Source organism: Lates calcarifer, linkage group LG7_2, assembly GCF_001640805.2.
Source record: "Lates calcarifer isolate ASB-BC8 linkage group LG7_2, TLL_Latcal_v3, whole genome shotgun sequence".
NCBI classification, from domain to species: domain Eukaryota; kingdom Metazoa; phylum Chordata; class Actinopteri; family Centropomidae; genus Lates; species Lates calcarifer.
Window position 1 is genome coordinate 3,883,352 of NC_066854.1, and position 17,224 is coordinate 3,900,575.

General features: G+C 41.4%; 1 protein-coding gene across 6 annotated transcripts in view; it reads right to left on the bottom strand.

Annotated features, from left to right (window-relative positions):
• LOC108873032 (receptor tyrosine-protein kinase erbB-4) overlaps nucleotides 1–17,224 on the bottom strand; it is a 229,823-nt gene that overhangs the window by 154,830 nt on the left and 57,769 nt on the right. The window contains exon 2 of one of the 6 annotated variants that reach the window (XM_051066093.1): nucleotides 14,328–14,399. The exons of the other annotated variants lie outside the window; for them this stretch is intronic. The gene's annotated coding sequence lies outside the window, so the exon portion shown is untranslated. The remainder of the gene's footprint in view (nucleotides 1–14,327; nucleotides 14,400–17,224) is intronic. 6 annotated transcript variants of the gene reach the window in all.

Consider the following 17,224-nt stretch of genomic DNA (forward strand, 5'->3'; position numbering starts at 1 on the left):
AGCACTCACACACACATTCTCTCACACACATTGTCACACACACGCGCGCACACACACACACACACACACACACACTGGATGGATGGGTTGCCAAAAGGAGTTTGAGCAGTGAAGGAGCAGGGGAGGGAAATAAAAGACACCTGCAGCATTAATCTCAATGCTGGGAATCAACACTGAAAAAACAACAGTGGCACACACTCCTGCACATGCACTTAACATGATTTAATGACCATAAATTCCCAATAATGGTCAAATATTTAACGGTAGACAACACAGGCAACATAGCAACAAGGCAGAGAGTGTCGCTAACATAATTAGACTTTTATTGTATTAGCTGAGGCTAGAGAGATGCTGTAAACGAGTTAAACTGTAATTTTCTGGCATATACGCTGCCTGGAGTACTCATATGACTCACACACACAGAATGACACGGACATTTCACATGTTTAAATAGTGCATATTATGTATTTCTTTTCATCATTAGTCCTATTTTTGTAGTTTTTGTAATCTGCTGTATATGTATAAGTACGATTACATTTTAGTCTTTTACTTGTATCAGTGAGATCTCTGGATTTGGAAATAAGTCTGATGCTAAAAGTGTAGCAGGGCAGGAACATGAAGGGAAGGATGATGACACACATTGTAAAGAAGCTCACAGTTTATCCAGCTTTTATACAGACCCCTTACTATGAGGTTAACGTGAAAGTTAAACTCAAAACTACAGCTACAGTGAATGTTAGGTTAATATGGCTGAATGGGATCAAATCCCTGAGCACAGATTCCAAAATGTGCCTTCCCGCAAGAGTGGAGGCTGCTATGGCTGCAGATTAATTCCCATTGTTTTGGAATGATGTTCAACCACTACATGTGAGTGTAATGGTCAGGTGAAGAAAGAAAAGAGTCATGATTAGAATAAATTGGAAGGAGGGACTGCATATGAAAAGAAAAGATACATGCTCCAGGCGGGGGGGGATAAGACAAAAAAGTGGCTGGCAAGCAAGGCTAAAATGAGAGGGGAAAAAAAGGAATGGATGGATAGATCAGTGGATGGATGGATGAATGGATGGAGAGTATAAAGGACAGGGAGGAGTGACCAGCCTGGACTCGCCTGCAGTTTCACCAGTAGGAGCAGCTTGTGTGGCAGCAGGACGACTGTCACCGCTGCCTGCCAACCGCGGGCCACGCTGGCGCCGCAAAGCATCCACCTGTCACTCAAAGCCGTGTTTGTTTTAAGTCGCTTCCAGGCTGATTGTTATCACGTACTTGAGAGAGAGGGTGGAGATCTGCACATATAACACTCATAAACAGGAATAACACAAGGTTGTTAAAATTTGTGTTCATGTGTAATCACACTATCTTGGTTCATTCATCTTTTGCATTGAATATCTCAGGTGCTGCTAGTTAGATCAAACTCTCTATTCATATTTGTAATTAAATTAACACAACTTCTGTGTCCATGGTGACATGCACCCTCAGAAAAAAACACCATAATGAGACATCCTGACATCCGATGTTGTATCTACCTGCAGAACAAATCACTGACCAGAGAACAACATCTTCCAACAGCTACAACACGAGTCACAATAATTAGCCTGTCGCAGAGCAGAGTGGGAGTTGAGCCTGCCTGGCTGTTAGCACACAAAGCAACAGTCGACAGCTCTGTGCGCGTGTGAACGTACGTGCGTGCGTGTGTGTGTGTGTTTGAACAGCAAGGGGCACCATTCTCACAGCCTGTTCTGACCGCCCTACCATCTGCGGGCATGCCGGGTGCCCGCCTGTTGGCCCTCCTATGCCAGGCACTTTGACGTGGTTGCATGGTAACAGGTCTGGGAGGGCGGCTAGAAGCTGGTCTGGCCAAATGACTTCAGCAAAACACTGACTTCAGCCCATATTGGGCCTTAAAGTGTGGGGGCTGGAGGTAGTAAAAAAAAGACATTTATTTCCATATTTTGAACTTAACATCTGACGTGGGAGACCTGACCCCAAAGAGGGACCATCCAAACCAGCATTAATTTTACACCAGGTGACTTGAGACCTACCGGTTATCAAATTAGCTTACTGCAATTAGCCAATTAGCTCAAATTAAATGGGTATGTTAGGTAGCTTAACAACCTTTCACAGCAACAGTAGCACTGCAGCTATGGACAAAGAAGCACTGTGCCCACAAGAAGTTTTAAGTTCCATGTTTAGCAAAGGATTCAATTACTTTGTATTCACTAGTTGCAGAGCTATCTGTACTTGTTGAGTGTGCTGACTTACTATGGTCTACTTACACATGTTGGAGGACAAAAGAAGAAAAAGAAATTATGTGTTGCAAAAATGGCTGTGCAGGTTATTCATCTATTATTATTTATTTAAGTCAAAATATTGGATAAGCATGAATGACTACCTGTATACACCCTCATTCTACTTAAAAAGACCATATATAGATATGCTCTGATATCAAACGTGACATCTTGCCAGGAGTGGGTGGTGGTGATGGTCATTTGCCAAGAGCTTCAGCCTTCATTGCATTTACAATACAAGAGGTTAGAATATGCCCTCTGAGCAGTGCTACTTCTTCGGGGCAGACTTGGCACCACAGTGAGTTGCAATCGGAAAGTGACGAGACAGGCCAGCCAGGCCGGGGCTAGCTCGTTAGCATGCTAAGAACTAGAAGCAAAACAAGTTAACACTGGCCACAGGAGTTTTGGTGGGTTTGATACTACACTCGTAATATATCTTCTAGACTGATAAGTAAACAGTTGATGATGCTAACTTTAGCTATGCAGAGGATAACACAATGTCCTGACTTACATTATCAATACTTTTTTGAACATGAATGAATGCACTGAATATTGATGGATGCTACCAATACTGCAGACTGCAAAGCCCATATTCCAACAGTGCTGTTATTTTTGTCTTTTTTAAGACTAATTCTTCTTGGATAATAAATAAGTCTTATTCCATTGCATTCATTCATATCCCCTCATTTTTAGAATATCAGAGTGAATCAACCTTTCACAGAGACTCCACATCTCTCCAGTGCATACGGGTTTGTAATTCAGTTCAGGCTAAATCAGACGTGAATAGTATTAGCTTAGAGGAGATAAGGCAAAAACTAGTCTTGTGCAGTGAACAAGCAAGAACACAATTTCTCTTTCCGTTCACAAACAAAATGAGACTCCCCTAAAAATCTCTCTCCCTCACCATCTTCATCACACACACACACACACACACACACACACATCAACACATTCAGACACACATACGGTATGCACGCAGGCAGCTGCCTAAAAATAAAATAAGATAGCGAAACAGTGGCTCAATCATCCGTGCCTCCATTTTACTCAGCGGCGCCACAGGAAAATTAATTGCACTAATTGAGTAACAGAGTTCATCAAACTGGTATTCTCATTTTCCACATTCATTAGGCACTCTCTTTGTGAGAGCATCCCTGAGGTGACGCTGTGTGCTCGGCAGCTGAGGAGAGAGGGAAGTCAAAAACACTGCCAGTGGGACCAAACTCAGAGGCATCCGCAGCTCAAACACTCACAACTCCACATTTTTTCACAGCCCTTTGAAAGCCTTTGTTTGTTGCCAAAAATTAGCATGTCAATGTAAACATCCAGCGTATTTTTTTTGGACTTTTCACTTTTCTCCAAGTTAAAATTTTGACAAGCAAATACAATCTGAAACCACACAAATTAAAATACTATACGACCCCTACGTCATCATTACAAGGAGCTAAAATAAGTTTCCTCACCAAGGATTTGCTTTGCAATAGATTTCACACAATTGTAGTGTTTGTGTGTTTGTGACGACACAAGCATGTATGTGTGAATGACACAGCAGCAGCCAACTCCAAACTGAATTGCAATGCGAGCAGAGACATAACAACACAGACAAGACTGGAGAAACAGATAAACAAGGGTTTCCCCACTGGTGTTTGAAAGTGTGTATATCTGTGTGTGTTTGCATTTGTTGTAGTATTTGTGTGTATACTACACATTCATGTACACAGGCATGTGTGCACGCACGTGTCCATTTTTTGTCATTGGGGGCCAGCGTGCATACTACAGAGCAGTTGATCTGTATTGGGCCTCACAATGTACTCACACACAGGCAAGTGCATGAACACACGCACACACTGACGCCACCGTCTGCAGCAGCCATCTGCGCTGGAAACACAGCGGTGAAAAGAGGCTGAGAGTAGAAATGGAAAGGGATGGATGGAGGGCAATGCACTGTTGCTGCCAAAATGCAATTTTATTTAATAAACTGGGGAAAATTGGACATTTCAGGCTAACACAGTCTGTCAGACAGCTTCCACAGCTAAGTGGCACCCACAGCAGTGAGTAGACTCCCCTTTACTTCACAGGTTGGTGTTTGCTTTTGTTCAGCTCCCGGTAAGAGATCTGGGATGTGCATTAATCCTGCCAACTCTTCCTTCAAGAGTTATGTGAAAATAACACCCTCATCACCCTCATTGGAGAACTGGGCCAGCAATGGTAAACAGCATTTCATTGCTCAATTTAGTTGCCTAATTTGCTCAACACAGCACGTTTAACAAATTGAAGGCACAGGTTTAAAGGTGTTTTATGTATATTTTTTGCAATTTCTAACTATTTCGATTGAGGGAACATAGAGAGCATGACAGTCCAAAACAAAGCAATCTGCCATATAAAATTCACCTCACCAGCTAGTTTTATATAACCCTGCTCTGCCAAATGTGAAGCAATGCCAGTAGAACTTTCCTCTTCATAGCCATTTGGCCACAAAACAAAACTACTGCAAACAATTAGAGCCACTACATGACCTGCTAATAGTCCAGCACCAACTTTTTGACAAGAATGTGCTGATTAATTTTTTCTGTGCTACTGTCTGATGCCACTGGGAACAACTTAATGGTTGTATCATGTCCATGTTATATGGTTCAGGCCAGGACATCCTTTCTGCTGGTCATATATTTATATGTATTATATTTACTGTTTGAATTCCAGTGACTGCTTACTCTATTCTACCTACGAGCTTCTCTGCAGCTTACATACTCAATTAGTTCTGCACACTAGCGTTACTCAAGCATTGAGCAAAATCAATGTGAGCATCACTCAGGCATATAGAAGAACCTCGCTGCACACATACATTAATAGTATACAGTATGTGTGCGTGTGTATGTGGAGATGACAGAATGTGTTTGAAATACAGGTAAGAGGGAGAAGAGAGTGCATGGGTGAGTTTGAGGGAATAAGAGCATGATAGAGACTGAGACAAAGAGAGAGAGAAAAGAGAGACAGACAGACAGAGAGTCCAGAGGGAGCAGAGAGAGTAACAGCTCCTGACCGTTGGTCTAGTCCAGCCTTATATGGAGGATCTGAACTGGAAGAAACAACTTTCCCACATCAACTGTGCACAAAGCTGCCTCACCCTGTCATTCATCCTCTGTGTGTGTGTGTGTGTGTGTGTGTGTGTGTGTGTGTGTGTGTGTGTACACGTCTGACTGAAAACAGTGTAATAGATGTCTTATAAAATATCAAGAGTGTGTGTGCATACCTGCATTTTGTGCAAATGTGTGTAACTGTCAACCTTTTCCTACTAATATCATGTATAAATGCACTTTTAAATGCATATGTGTGTGTGTGTGTGCGCGCGCACATGGCCATCCACCTATCATCTGCTGCCAATTATATAAGGACTTTCAGCCACTCTACCTTCCTCCTCTAACGGGCCTCCTCACTATGAGAGGACAGACTGATGACACGGGTGAGTCCACTGCAGACGCTGCGTCTCGCTGCACCCCATGTCACTTGTCACTCAGAAACCTGAGGCGCTCTGTACTGCTGGACACCCCCCCCCCCAATAATCCGTCAAGCCCAAGTGGGGTCAGAGAGGTTTTCTGATGGGCCCAGTTGGACTTGTCTGGCTAATTGCTTTGAGGCCATAGCTCTGCACAGAAGGACTGTAGCGGTGACTGAGCACGAAGGTCAGAGGGGTTAGAGCCAAGGTGAGGAGACAAACGGCTTCAGAGGAAGTGAGGTGGCAGTGGCAGCTGAACAAGGAAGTGGAGCTTTGAAAACAGATGTAAAATGTTGCTTTGTCGTGGGTTCAATTCCAACCAGGGACCTTTATTACATGGCCCTCAATAATCCCATGTTCCCTGTCTGTCTCCACCATCTCCCAATAAAAGCTAAAATGCTGAAATAGCAAATAAGAAAAAAATGATTTGTTATAGTTATAAATGTCCATTTAGCTACATCTTCAACCAGACAAATAATATAGTATTAGCTGAGCAAAAGCAATGGAAAAACTTCACATCACAGAAGTAAACTAGTCAGTTTTTGCCATTTAATTCCAGATAAATGACTCAAGCATTGCCAAAATGGCTGTCAGTTAATCAATTAATTCCCTCTTTGTCTTAGTTCCTAATATAGCAAAGACTTTGTGAGCTTCTTGGTGCACAACTATGGCCAGATCTATGTGTTAGGGGTCCCCCAACTGACACCCAGGAACCTTTGAAGCAATTTCCTCCCTTCTTCAGGTCATAGCATTTCCCTATTTGCTTACTTACATGCTTCTTTACATCCTCTGAATCTTCTCCTTGCACTGTAACCCCGACCATCACCCCTGCCTCCCCCCACCCCCCATCTGCGTAAGCCGAGTGGAATAATCACCTGTTATGCTCCCTGACAAAACACCAAAGCTGGTGTGAAGCCAACATGAAGAATGAGCCACCAGAGTGTGAAATCTATCTATCAACCAATCTCATGCTCTCACTGAGAGCGCTCCGCTTGACACAGTTTGCCACGCCATTTATTGAGCCTCCGTGAACTTGTATCATGCCATTGGCGAAGTACACACATTAAAATACCCGCATGGACACACACAGTGAAACAAAAGGCTTTCTATTTGTAATCTGCAATAAATGGCGTTCTAACTGTGCTGTTAGAGAAACACATTATATTTACAGTTAGAATTGAGATTTTTACATGTTTATGAGTTGTTTAATCATGCTTGTAGATAATAATAATAGGCTACTAGGAAACACTGTGTGTACTGGGATAACTTGCCTCTTTTATATCTGAAGTTAAACATCTCATTCTCAAAAATTATGACAATATATGGTGAATATTAGCTGCCATCAGTTCACTATTAATACTTTTGTAGATTGATGAAATGACTAGTAAGTCAAACATGATGCTGAAATATGTGCAAACAGACAACAAATCACACAAATTATTTATCAATTACTACACTTAACAAGAAGCTCATGCCTTATATACTGCACTCTGCTGTACTGTGCTCTGTACTGCACTGACAAATAGATATATTATAATAGCAGTGTGATTATTCATTTCCACTGATGAAATATATTTAAATAAAAATTCCAACCTAAACAAATATGCTTGCTTGCAACAAATATGTAATTCTCCCTTTAAAATGACATGTATGTGTGCTGTATGGCCACCAGAGAACAACACTTTCAGTGTATTTATTGTGAGTCAAGTATTGGACATTCACTACCCTACTGCATCTCCACGTCAAGGACGCAATCCCACTGCATAGTAATCCTCTGGTGAATTGTATAGCGGGTGAAAATGATGTGGTGCGCGGCAAATGCCCGCACTAAATATTTACAAAAGCCCCATAACTGATCTGAATGAGCCTTTTGAGAGTGACTTGGGAGGTAACACAATGGGAGAGGAGTGACCTTGCAAGGGAGAGGGGCCGGGAGAGAAAGGCAGCGATTATGTGGCGCGTGAATGCCTTGGCTGTTGGGGAGTGGAGCAGGCTAAGACAGAGGGAGGGAGAGGAAGGGGGGGGGGAGAAAAAAAGAAAAAGAGGAAGATCATCACTGTGCAGTTTGCCTGTGGAGACGCAGGGAGGGATGAAGGAGGGATGGAAAAAGAGAGAATGGAAGGTACGCCACATTCCCCCATTCCCTCCTCCACCAGTCTCCCAGGAAGGTAGATGTGAAGTTACTGCACAAACACAGCCGAAAGTCACTTAGTGATCACTTAACGTTATTGGTCCACAGCCAAGCATTTTAACTGGTGATACACAGGCCTGCATATGGAGAGGCACTGCTTCCTGGCACATTAAACAGTTTATTTTTGGGCCTCTCTGACTTTCTTTGAGATATCCTCAAGTGGATTTAACTCCAGAGAGTGCTGATATGATATGCTTGGTTTTCCTGTAAGAGTGTGTGTAAGGTGTGTGTGTGTTTTTTTATGGGTATCTGTGGGTTGTATCAAGAGATTGTATCAAGTGAGACCACTGTGACAAGTGTAATGCTTGGGTGTGTGTGCCTGTTTGTGTCTTTGTCCTTGTGTGTGTGGCTGTCAAAGATATGGACAGGCACACTTGTTCTTTTATGAGTGGACCCGGTGGAGCTCCGCTGGGACGTGATGTCAAAGTGAAAGGAGAGGAGAGGAGAGGAGTGAAGAGGTAGCCATTAGTAAGAGCTCCCAAAGACTGACATCGGCTTTATCTCACTCTGACTGGTATGCAAATTCCACCTTAACTTTTCAAATGTTGCAAAAATACTCGAGACAAGTCAATTTATCTCTATAGCCTTTCACAGAACTCTTGAAACACAAATTTGTTTAGAACTAATAAACCAACAATGACTCATTAGCTTAACAAATTAACCATCGCTGAAGCACACAAACAGGCTGTCAGTGAGTCAAGCTCCACTCAGAGGGCGTTTTCTGACCTCTTGTAAATGCAACAATGGCTGAAGCTCTTGGTAAGTTAACTGCTGTTAATGCATTGGTGATGCAGAAAAAGAAAAGACTTAGATAGAGCACCATTTGTCCTTATAAAAATAAAGTAAATAAACCATAATTTAACCCATAATCACATCAGTGGCAGGCCAGCTGATTAGTTTTGGAGAACTTGTCTAATAATGTGCTGGTGAGATATTAAAGTGTCAAGTGAGGACAAATCAATGTGGTAACATCCAATCTGGCATATTCAATCATAAAAGTTGCACTGTAAAGAACTTTTCAAGGGTAACATTACAGAATGACTTTTGGACTATTGAGTGACTGAAAGTGAACCATTGATTGATTCATTGGAGAGATAATTTCTAAAGCAAAATTTCATGTTGAAAACAAAATGCAATATTGACTTTTATTCTTTTTTTTTCAAGTAACTACCATATAATTCCCCAAAAAATAGGCCAACTTTGGTGAGATCTCAAGTGACTGTCTCCAAACTCCAATCCACCATTATCTTTATACACACACCCTCAATGCCACAGGCAGAATCATTCTGTTTCCTTTACAAAGCTGATTAAAGGGGTCCATCTCAGCTCAGTGTGGGTCCACTCCAGCCCATTGGTCAAGCCAGGGCCAAAAGTTCACTGCCGTCAGCTCTGAACTGATGGCTAACATTTTTACAACCTTACAGGGCAATATGGAGGAATCATCGTCTGTCTATGTGACAGCAGCAGGGGGCTCATCAGCCATTCCACACACACCCTCTTCTGTCTCTCTGCCGTGGGAGCCTTACATTAGGAGAGAATGAGCATAGTAAAAGATTTCTACCTCGGTAATACTTTTCTCTCCTTTTTACTCCATCTCCCTTGTTCTCTCTCCACCGTCTCTCCCTCACACCTCAATTCTTTATTGTCCATAGGGGGGTGCCGGGGCTTTAATTCCACAGCCTCCCCTCTTTGACTTTGAATTAATGTACACCACGCTGAAACTGGCAAAGACAGGAAGTATATTTCCCCTGCTCTGAACTGTGTCTCTTGATTTTTGTGAGACTGCCGGGTGGCAGAACATGTGAGCTCGCTCTTCGATGTGTTTGATTTCTAGACATGGCTTGAAGTTTCAGAGTCACGGGGGACATCTCTTGTATTTTACATGGTAGCTGGGGGGTAACATACTGTGAAAACACCACTTATGTTTCTGGTTTGAAACTTCATGAAGGGTCAGTGCAGACTCAAAGAGAATCAGCAAACAGCTGCTCAAAAAACTGTTGACGTGCAGTTTCTTCATTTGATACACTTACGTTTGAGATGTTCTGCTCTCTTGCCAAAGCAAACAGGATATTTATTTTTGATATTTTTCTAATAAGAAATGCATTCAAAGTGAAGCAATTCAAATACCAGAGAGGTATTTGCCACAGGGCCCCTCCATATTTTACACAAGCTACATCATGACAGCAGATTCTCTCTCAGAGTGCTGTGACAATGACTTCTACCCCACCTGCCATCTATCAACAGTATATGGATGACACTTCCACCAAACTGTACTGCTCCAGTATTTATATCTTCATCCAAAACATGAATAACATTAACCTACACATCAAGTTCAGGTGCAAAACGGAAAAAGATAGTAAGCTGCCATTCCTAGACACTTGAAGGTTGATGGGAGCATGAAGAAAACTGGTACAAGAAGTGGATGATAACAATCCCAACAAAGGACCATGACAAGCACTGCCAACTCAACAGAGGCCACCAGGAGCAACCACAGGTGGGACTCCCTTTCGTGAATGGGCTGTCAGAACATCTAGCCAAACACTGACTGAATGCATACCAGACCAAAACTTGTGGAGTATTAGTACTTAGTCACCCCAAGTAAGATCTGGTATAGGTCAATTCACAAATTTATTGTTATTTCTGTTCAGAAATTTGGTGTTTGTTAAAGGAGAATCAAATAATCAAGACCTGCATCCCTTCATTACAGTCATTCAGTCCAAAAGAATCTACTTCGTTAAAGGAACCGGTCTTCCCACCATCTGGTTCAGCATCCAAAGTTCACTCCAGAATCTCAGCTTCCTTACCAAATTAACTCATGAACAGAGATGTAACTTCTCTGAAGACATCTTCATCCCACACCAAAGCATAAGTCCATCATCAGTTTCAATGGCAACAGCTACAGCATATATACTATCTCACCATCCTGAGCTACACCTGAAGGATGGACTTGAAATCAATTTTCTCTTTTCAGCCTTTTTTTGATATCCCTTCTCTTCAGCTGCATCCTCTGTCTGCTCCTCTGAACTGTTTGTGAAGCATTGAAGTTCACTCTGGGATTTGAAGTTTGGACGGATGCTATCTGGAATATTTTCTGGCCACATTTTAAAAAAGAGAGTTATTATTGGATTTCTGGTTTGAAATAACAAACCCAATGACCTTTGCAGCCCATTCTGTATCACTAATCATGTTTTTCAACTGTCTCCCACAGAGAGGAAGTAGAAGAATAGACAGATAAAAAAAAAATCCAAAGAAATCAAATAGTAAGTACTCCTTGCATCTTAGATCATTTTATTGTCGTGCAGCAGAAGTGTCATTTCTAGTTTGCACATAAAATAGTATAAGCATCAAAGTTTGAACATGAATGAACTCTTCAAAGGGATCACAAAATTGTCATCTATGTGCCAGATTACAGTCATGCTCAGCTTAAGAATCGAATGTTTGGCCTGATTGATTTACCAATTTGGCCTTAGACATAAAATGTGAAGAGTTAAAGTTAAGACCAAGAGTCTGCAGCTATGCTAGCACCTCAGTGAGGCTGTACATATGCTGCAATCATGTGATGTGCAAGGGATTATGATGGGAAAGATTCCCATGTTTTTTTGCGAGTGTTCACATCATCACTCAGCTCAAGATGGCAGCTGTCAGTCTTTTTGTGCTACAGCTTCTCACTCATGCCAGCTGTCTTAATCAATAAACTCTAGACATAAACACAAATGTTTTACTTTTTGGTTCTTACTTTTTAGCACCAACTCAGAGCTTTCAGAAAAATTTGACTTTTCGCAGTTGTAACTGGTGCTTTGAGCTAAATGCTAACATGAGCATGCTAACTGGGGACCATGGTGGCAATCCATGTGATTGAGACATTACACTATGTACAAGTGGTGGACTGACCACCCTACAGCCATGCCACTAGCATGTAGCATGGCTAAAATTTTCTATGTAAAAAGTAAATCACATTTTTAAAAAAGTGTACTCTGAACACTGAACACAACATTTTGCTGTCTTCAGTGCTAGAGAGAGTCAGGGCCAAGACTCTTTAGAGCCCTGTGAGCCCAGAGGCAAGAAGAAAACACAATGTGAACTTATACTTCAATACAAAAGGCAATACAGAAGAAGTCACTCAACCATGAGGAATACTTGTCTGCCACAAACCGAAGTTGTTGCATTTTCCATCCCTATACCAGAGAGCAACATAGTGATTTTCAAAGAGCAGTGGTAAAGTCAGCATATGAATTAAATATTCTGTTCAGCTAGTCTCTCAGTTTCAACTACACAGCATGCTGGTGATAACAGATCTTTTTAAGTAAACATGTTCGCTTAGCCTGGTTTGAACTGTCTTCTTGAAATGTTAAATAGTAAGTGATAAACATCAGGTAAATGAAAAATAGTTACACACAGAGTTGGAGAAAATCATAAAGTAAGATCTTAAATTCAATCTCACTCTTCTTAAGAGCTCATTTGGTGATCCGTCACAAATTTAAAAGCTCGGTGTGAGAGCAAAGAATCCGACTGAAAATTTGACTCTGACAGCAACTTACAGCCTCATTAACTCCACAAATGGTGCAGTGAACATCCACCTTTCAAAAGAAATACATAAACGACTGTTGCCTCCGAGGACGTGGAGCTTGCGGGTATGATCTTTACTATTGTTATAGAGAACAGACCTAGTCCAATGAACCTTACATCAACATAGATTGAAGAGGAACAAATGGGTTTAATAGTGTATTGATAGCAGCCTCTGTGTAACCCAGGCCACAGTGACCCCACTTTGACGGCGACATCAGGAGGGCCAGCCAAGGCTACCGCTTAATGCTGCGTAGCTAATCACCTCAAAATCGACCCAAGAGCAGCTGTGTGTGTGTGTGTGTGGGTTTGTGCAAGTGAGAGGAAAAGAGGAAAGCAAAAATGTGCGTGGGTGTGTGCGCATGCAAACATCTACTAAGTCAAACGGCTCCGTAATTAGCCAAAAATGAAAAGCAACAGCGAGGTTCAAATGTTTGGCAGGTATTAATTAATTGCTGATGGAAACACAGGGAGGATTTGGGTCAGTTCATTTCCTCATTCTAATCGGCGCAGCACAGAAAGGTGCTCACAATTGTCATGTAAAGTGTATGTTTTTGACTGGCATGCTATCAGCACGTTGTAGGAATGATTACTGTGTGAGAAATGTTTGACAGTCAAAAAATGTCCTCAGAGGTAACAAGTTCTTTTGGGACAATTAGCAGGTTCGTCACTAATCTGTCATGATTTTGACAGCTGATGTTTAGGCATGGGTTTTTCACTGTGCCGCAAGAAAATGAACAATATGGTCCTCCATTAAAAAGACAAGAAGTGAAGAAAGGAAATAATTCCTTTACTTAAGTAAAAAATACCAGTTGGTCAATGTAAAAATAAAAAACTGTCATTCAAAATAAAGTTAAAGTAAAGAAGTGTTATCAACAAATTTTACTTAACATATCAAATGTTAAGGAAAAAAGTGACCCCTTCAGATGCTATATTATTATAGGCGACATTATTAAATTGTTCATACTGGTGCATCCTATAGTACGACTTTATTGCTGAAACTAGTCAGAGAGAAGCTACTTTTAACTGCTTTTACAGTTCGGCATAGGTTTTGTCCAAAACTGAATCTGAGGGGTTCTGAGATGGTTCATGAGGTATGAAAGAAGAAGGAAAAAAAAAAACAAAGTTCTGCTACACAAGCCCCAACTAGATATGACTTTTTGAAATGGGGTCTCTAACCAAAAAGATTGGGAACTACTGATTTCATCTTAATGGTGCTATATGTACGTTTTTGCTATCACTATATAGGCAAAGGTTGCATTAACAGCTATTGTTACCTCTTCGATCTGAAGAAAAGAAGTGATAGAACTAGAAGCAAAACAAAGGTTAGCCTTGATGTTGATGTACTGCAGACAGCTCTTTGAGATGGGTAAGTAAATAGTTGCTTGCTAACAGTGGCTTTATAGCAATAGCAAAAACATACATAAACTTACATAAAGTAACTTCAAGCAATGCATTGTATCTTATTAGTTTATCAGTACAAACAATGTACTAAATACCCAGACAGTGAAGATATCACGTTTTCTCTTGAAGAAATACAGAACAGGATATAAACAATGCTAATGCGCCACAATCTACAAATAAACCATATTAAAGCATGCAAGAGCACCCTCTTCCTGTCATCTTCGCCTTCTTGTATCTTGCGCTGCAAATACTGATTGAATCTGCATTCCAGTTAACTGCACGATACCATGAACACAATGAATAATCCATGGTGTTTCAAGAATTATGCCATAAACCAGATTTGCCATATGATATTCATACATAATTAGGATGAATCACGATAAATAAGCCATACATTACTCATGACAACTGCAGGGGTCCCTCTGCAACCACATTTGTAAGGAGGGAAGAAGGAGGCTTGGCTTACCTAAAGGAGAAGAGAGAAAAAGAAAAGAGTGATCATAATGTCAGCGTCGTAGTATTCATAATTAATATCCCTCAAGGGTGAAACTCGCAGACAGTGTATTGCAGCATGAGGTGTAAATACAGGGTAGGTATCAAATTTGTTCGCCAACCTGCGGCTGTTTTGTGTCTCTGCACAATTGTTACAGAAAGCAACTCAAATCCATCAAATGACAACGTTCTGGAGTGTTTTTGCACATTCTGATAACAGAGAAGGAAACAAAACTCAAAGTTTGGCTGTAGTTCGAGACAGAGTACCACACATTCAGGCCTCCTGCGCTACATAACAGCTTTTCAAAGGGAGTTTTCTTTTGACAGTCCCCTCCTGTCAGTCGGGTGATTTGTTTCGGCAGAAGCAATTTTCCTTTCAAAAAATGTATCTGTTAGTTTACAGATACAGTGCAGGGTGCAGATAGCAGGATCACCATCACAGCTATGCACAGACACTTGGAGCATTTATGCATGGTTGAAACACCACTTCCAGCACACACACACATACACAAACACACACACACTCCTGCAAAGCTCTGGATTTCTGCAGCAAAAATAGGCCAGTAAAGTAAATAAGCCACTCTGATCTGTATTTCAAAGGAAGACATATGATGTTTATCGCAATAAAGTAAATTCTGAGAAATGTGTCAAAAAGCTGCAGTGGAGGTGAAAGTGAAAGGAAAGGAGATAAAATGAGCGAGACCAGAACAGAGAGGGTGTGTGTGCGTGAGTGTGTGTGGGGGGAATAAAAGAATGACACTGCAGGAGCAGGAGAGCCTTGGGGTTCTTGCCGTGCACTCATTGATTTCTCATTAGTAAATTCAGACCTCGATTTCATCAACCCAGGCAAAGAAAGACAGCTAACGAAGGCATGGCAGGTACTTTGGTCTTGTTTCCCACCAGAGGGCAAATTTCCACTCTCCTTTAGCTGGTGATTAGGAAAGGAAGAGGATCTGGATTCAGTCATGGAGCCTCCCGCCCCATCTCTGGAATGAAACCCACTGCAAGGGCTTTTGACCAGCACGGTCTCTGCCCAATTAGCCAGTCCCGCAAAAACAGTATTTCCTGGAGCACAGTGTTCTGGAGAGATTGATGCTTCATTAGCTAAAGCTATACAGCATTGTTCCTGCATCTGAAAGACACCGGAGACAGGATCCTGGCAAGCTCAGAGGACTTACAAAGACATTGGGTATTAGATATATCCCATTTACCTGATCCTACTTCTAAAAATGCTGGTCAGACGGTGCCTTTCATTGTCTGGCCAGGTGTAATGATTTCAGAGCGTGCACAGTTCCCAGGTCAGGCAGTAATGTGCACTGAATGGTTGGTTAGGTGCATCTTTTCCAGCAAATTGGACAGGGCAACTAAATTTAAGTGTGTACGGCCAGTCAGGCACATTCATTTTAGAAAATATACAGAACCCTCATTAGATGGCACTGTGTACTCTGCAGCCGCTGAGGAGGAATTGCTGGGAAAAACTCATTCTTCTTTAGTGTGCGCTTTATGAGAATAAAGATTGGTTTTATCTGTCAAATATCATATGAGGGGAGAAAAACTGGAGTATCTGTGGGCATGTTAAAAAGAATATTGTGTTTTATTGCTGCTGGAATCAGACAAGAGAGGCATTGCTTCTGATATATCAGCCAGAAGATCAGGCGGATTGTTGCTAGATAGGTTTTCATATCTGTAGCATCAATGCACTGGACGGCAATGAAAGAAAGAGTGTGAGAGGGAAAGAGAAAACGAGGGAGAGGGAGAGGGAGATGTGTTTTTTTCCTCACATAGCCAGATAAGTGAGTAGAGATGAAAGAGGTCGCTATTGATCTTATCAAAATATAGAGGGTCCATCTCTGGTGTTATTTTAACAGACGCAGATGTAAATGCAGACAGAGATACACTCTCTTTACACTCATGCATTTATTAGGCAGCGTACAGATGGAGCGGCTATCAATACACACACACACACACACACTACTGCTGTCGCTGCCTCTAATTAACTCGGTTTCCCAAACAAAATAACTGCAGAGGCGCGAATAACCACATCTGGGAGTGGTGTACTCAGCATCAATCTGAGACAGCCGGCCTGAGAATTATAAGGTGGGGGGGGCAAACGCTGCAGCGGAGGGGACGGTGACAACTGCGAATCCTGAAATAAAGATGATGTATTGTGGACACAATAACACTGAAGACTAATAGTTGATGTTTATCCAGTGTGAAAAAAGTTATCTGACGACAGTGGAGATTTGACAGAATGTCCTCCTGTCTGGGGATACGACACACAGAATTGTACAAACAGTTTAAAGGTTAACTCTGATTTGTTATAACTTGGGTATTATTTTGTTTTATGCCTCAGTCCTATCTATTATGATAATATTGTACTCACCAAGTGATGGAGCACAGTCTGACTGAACAAGAGAAATGAGCAGTCAGACCTGACAGGTTGTAAACAAGCCACCAGTTAAGTGGAATTATCTGAACTAGAGCAAAAAGGATAAGTTGATTAGTCAAATCAGTCAGTACTTAAGTCGACCATGAATTGCCAAATCACAATTTATTTTTGTTAATTTTATTTATTAACAAAAATGGCAACAAATTCTCAAATGTGACTATTTTCTGATTTTCTAAATCTTGAACAATAATAAAATAAACTCCTTTTTAGGTTTTGGACTGTTGGTGAAACAGAACAAGTTCACAACTTTACATCAACCTGGTCTTAAATAAATAAAAATACCAGTTGCAGCCTCAATCTAAAATCAGCACTTCTCAACTGGTGCTTACAGCCCTTAATTACAACAGAAA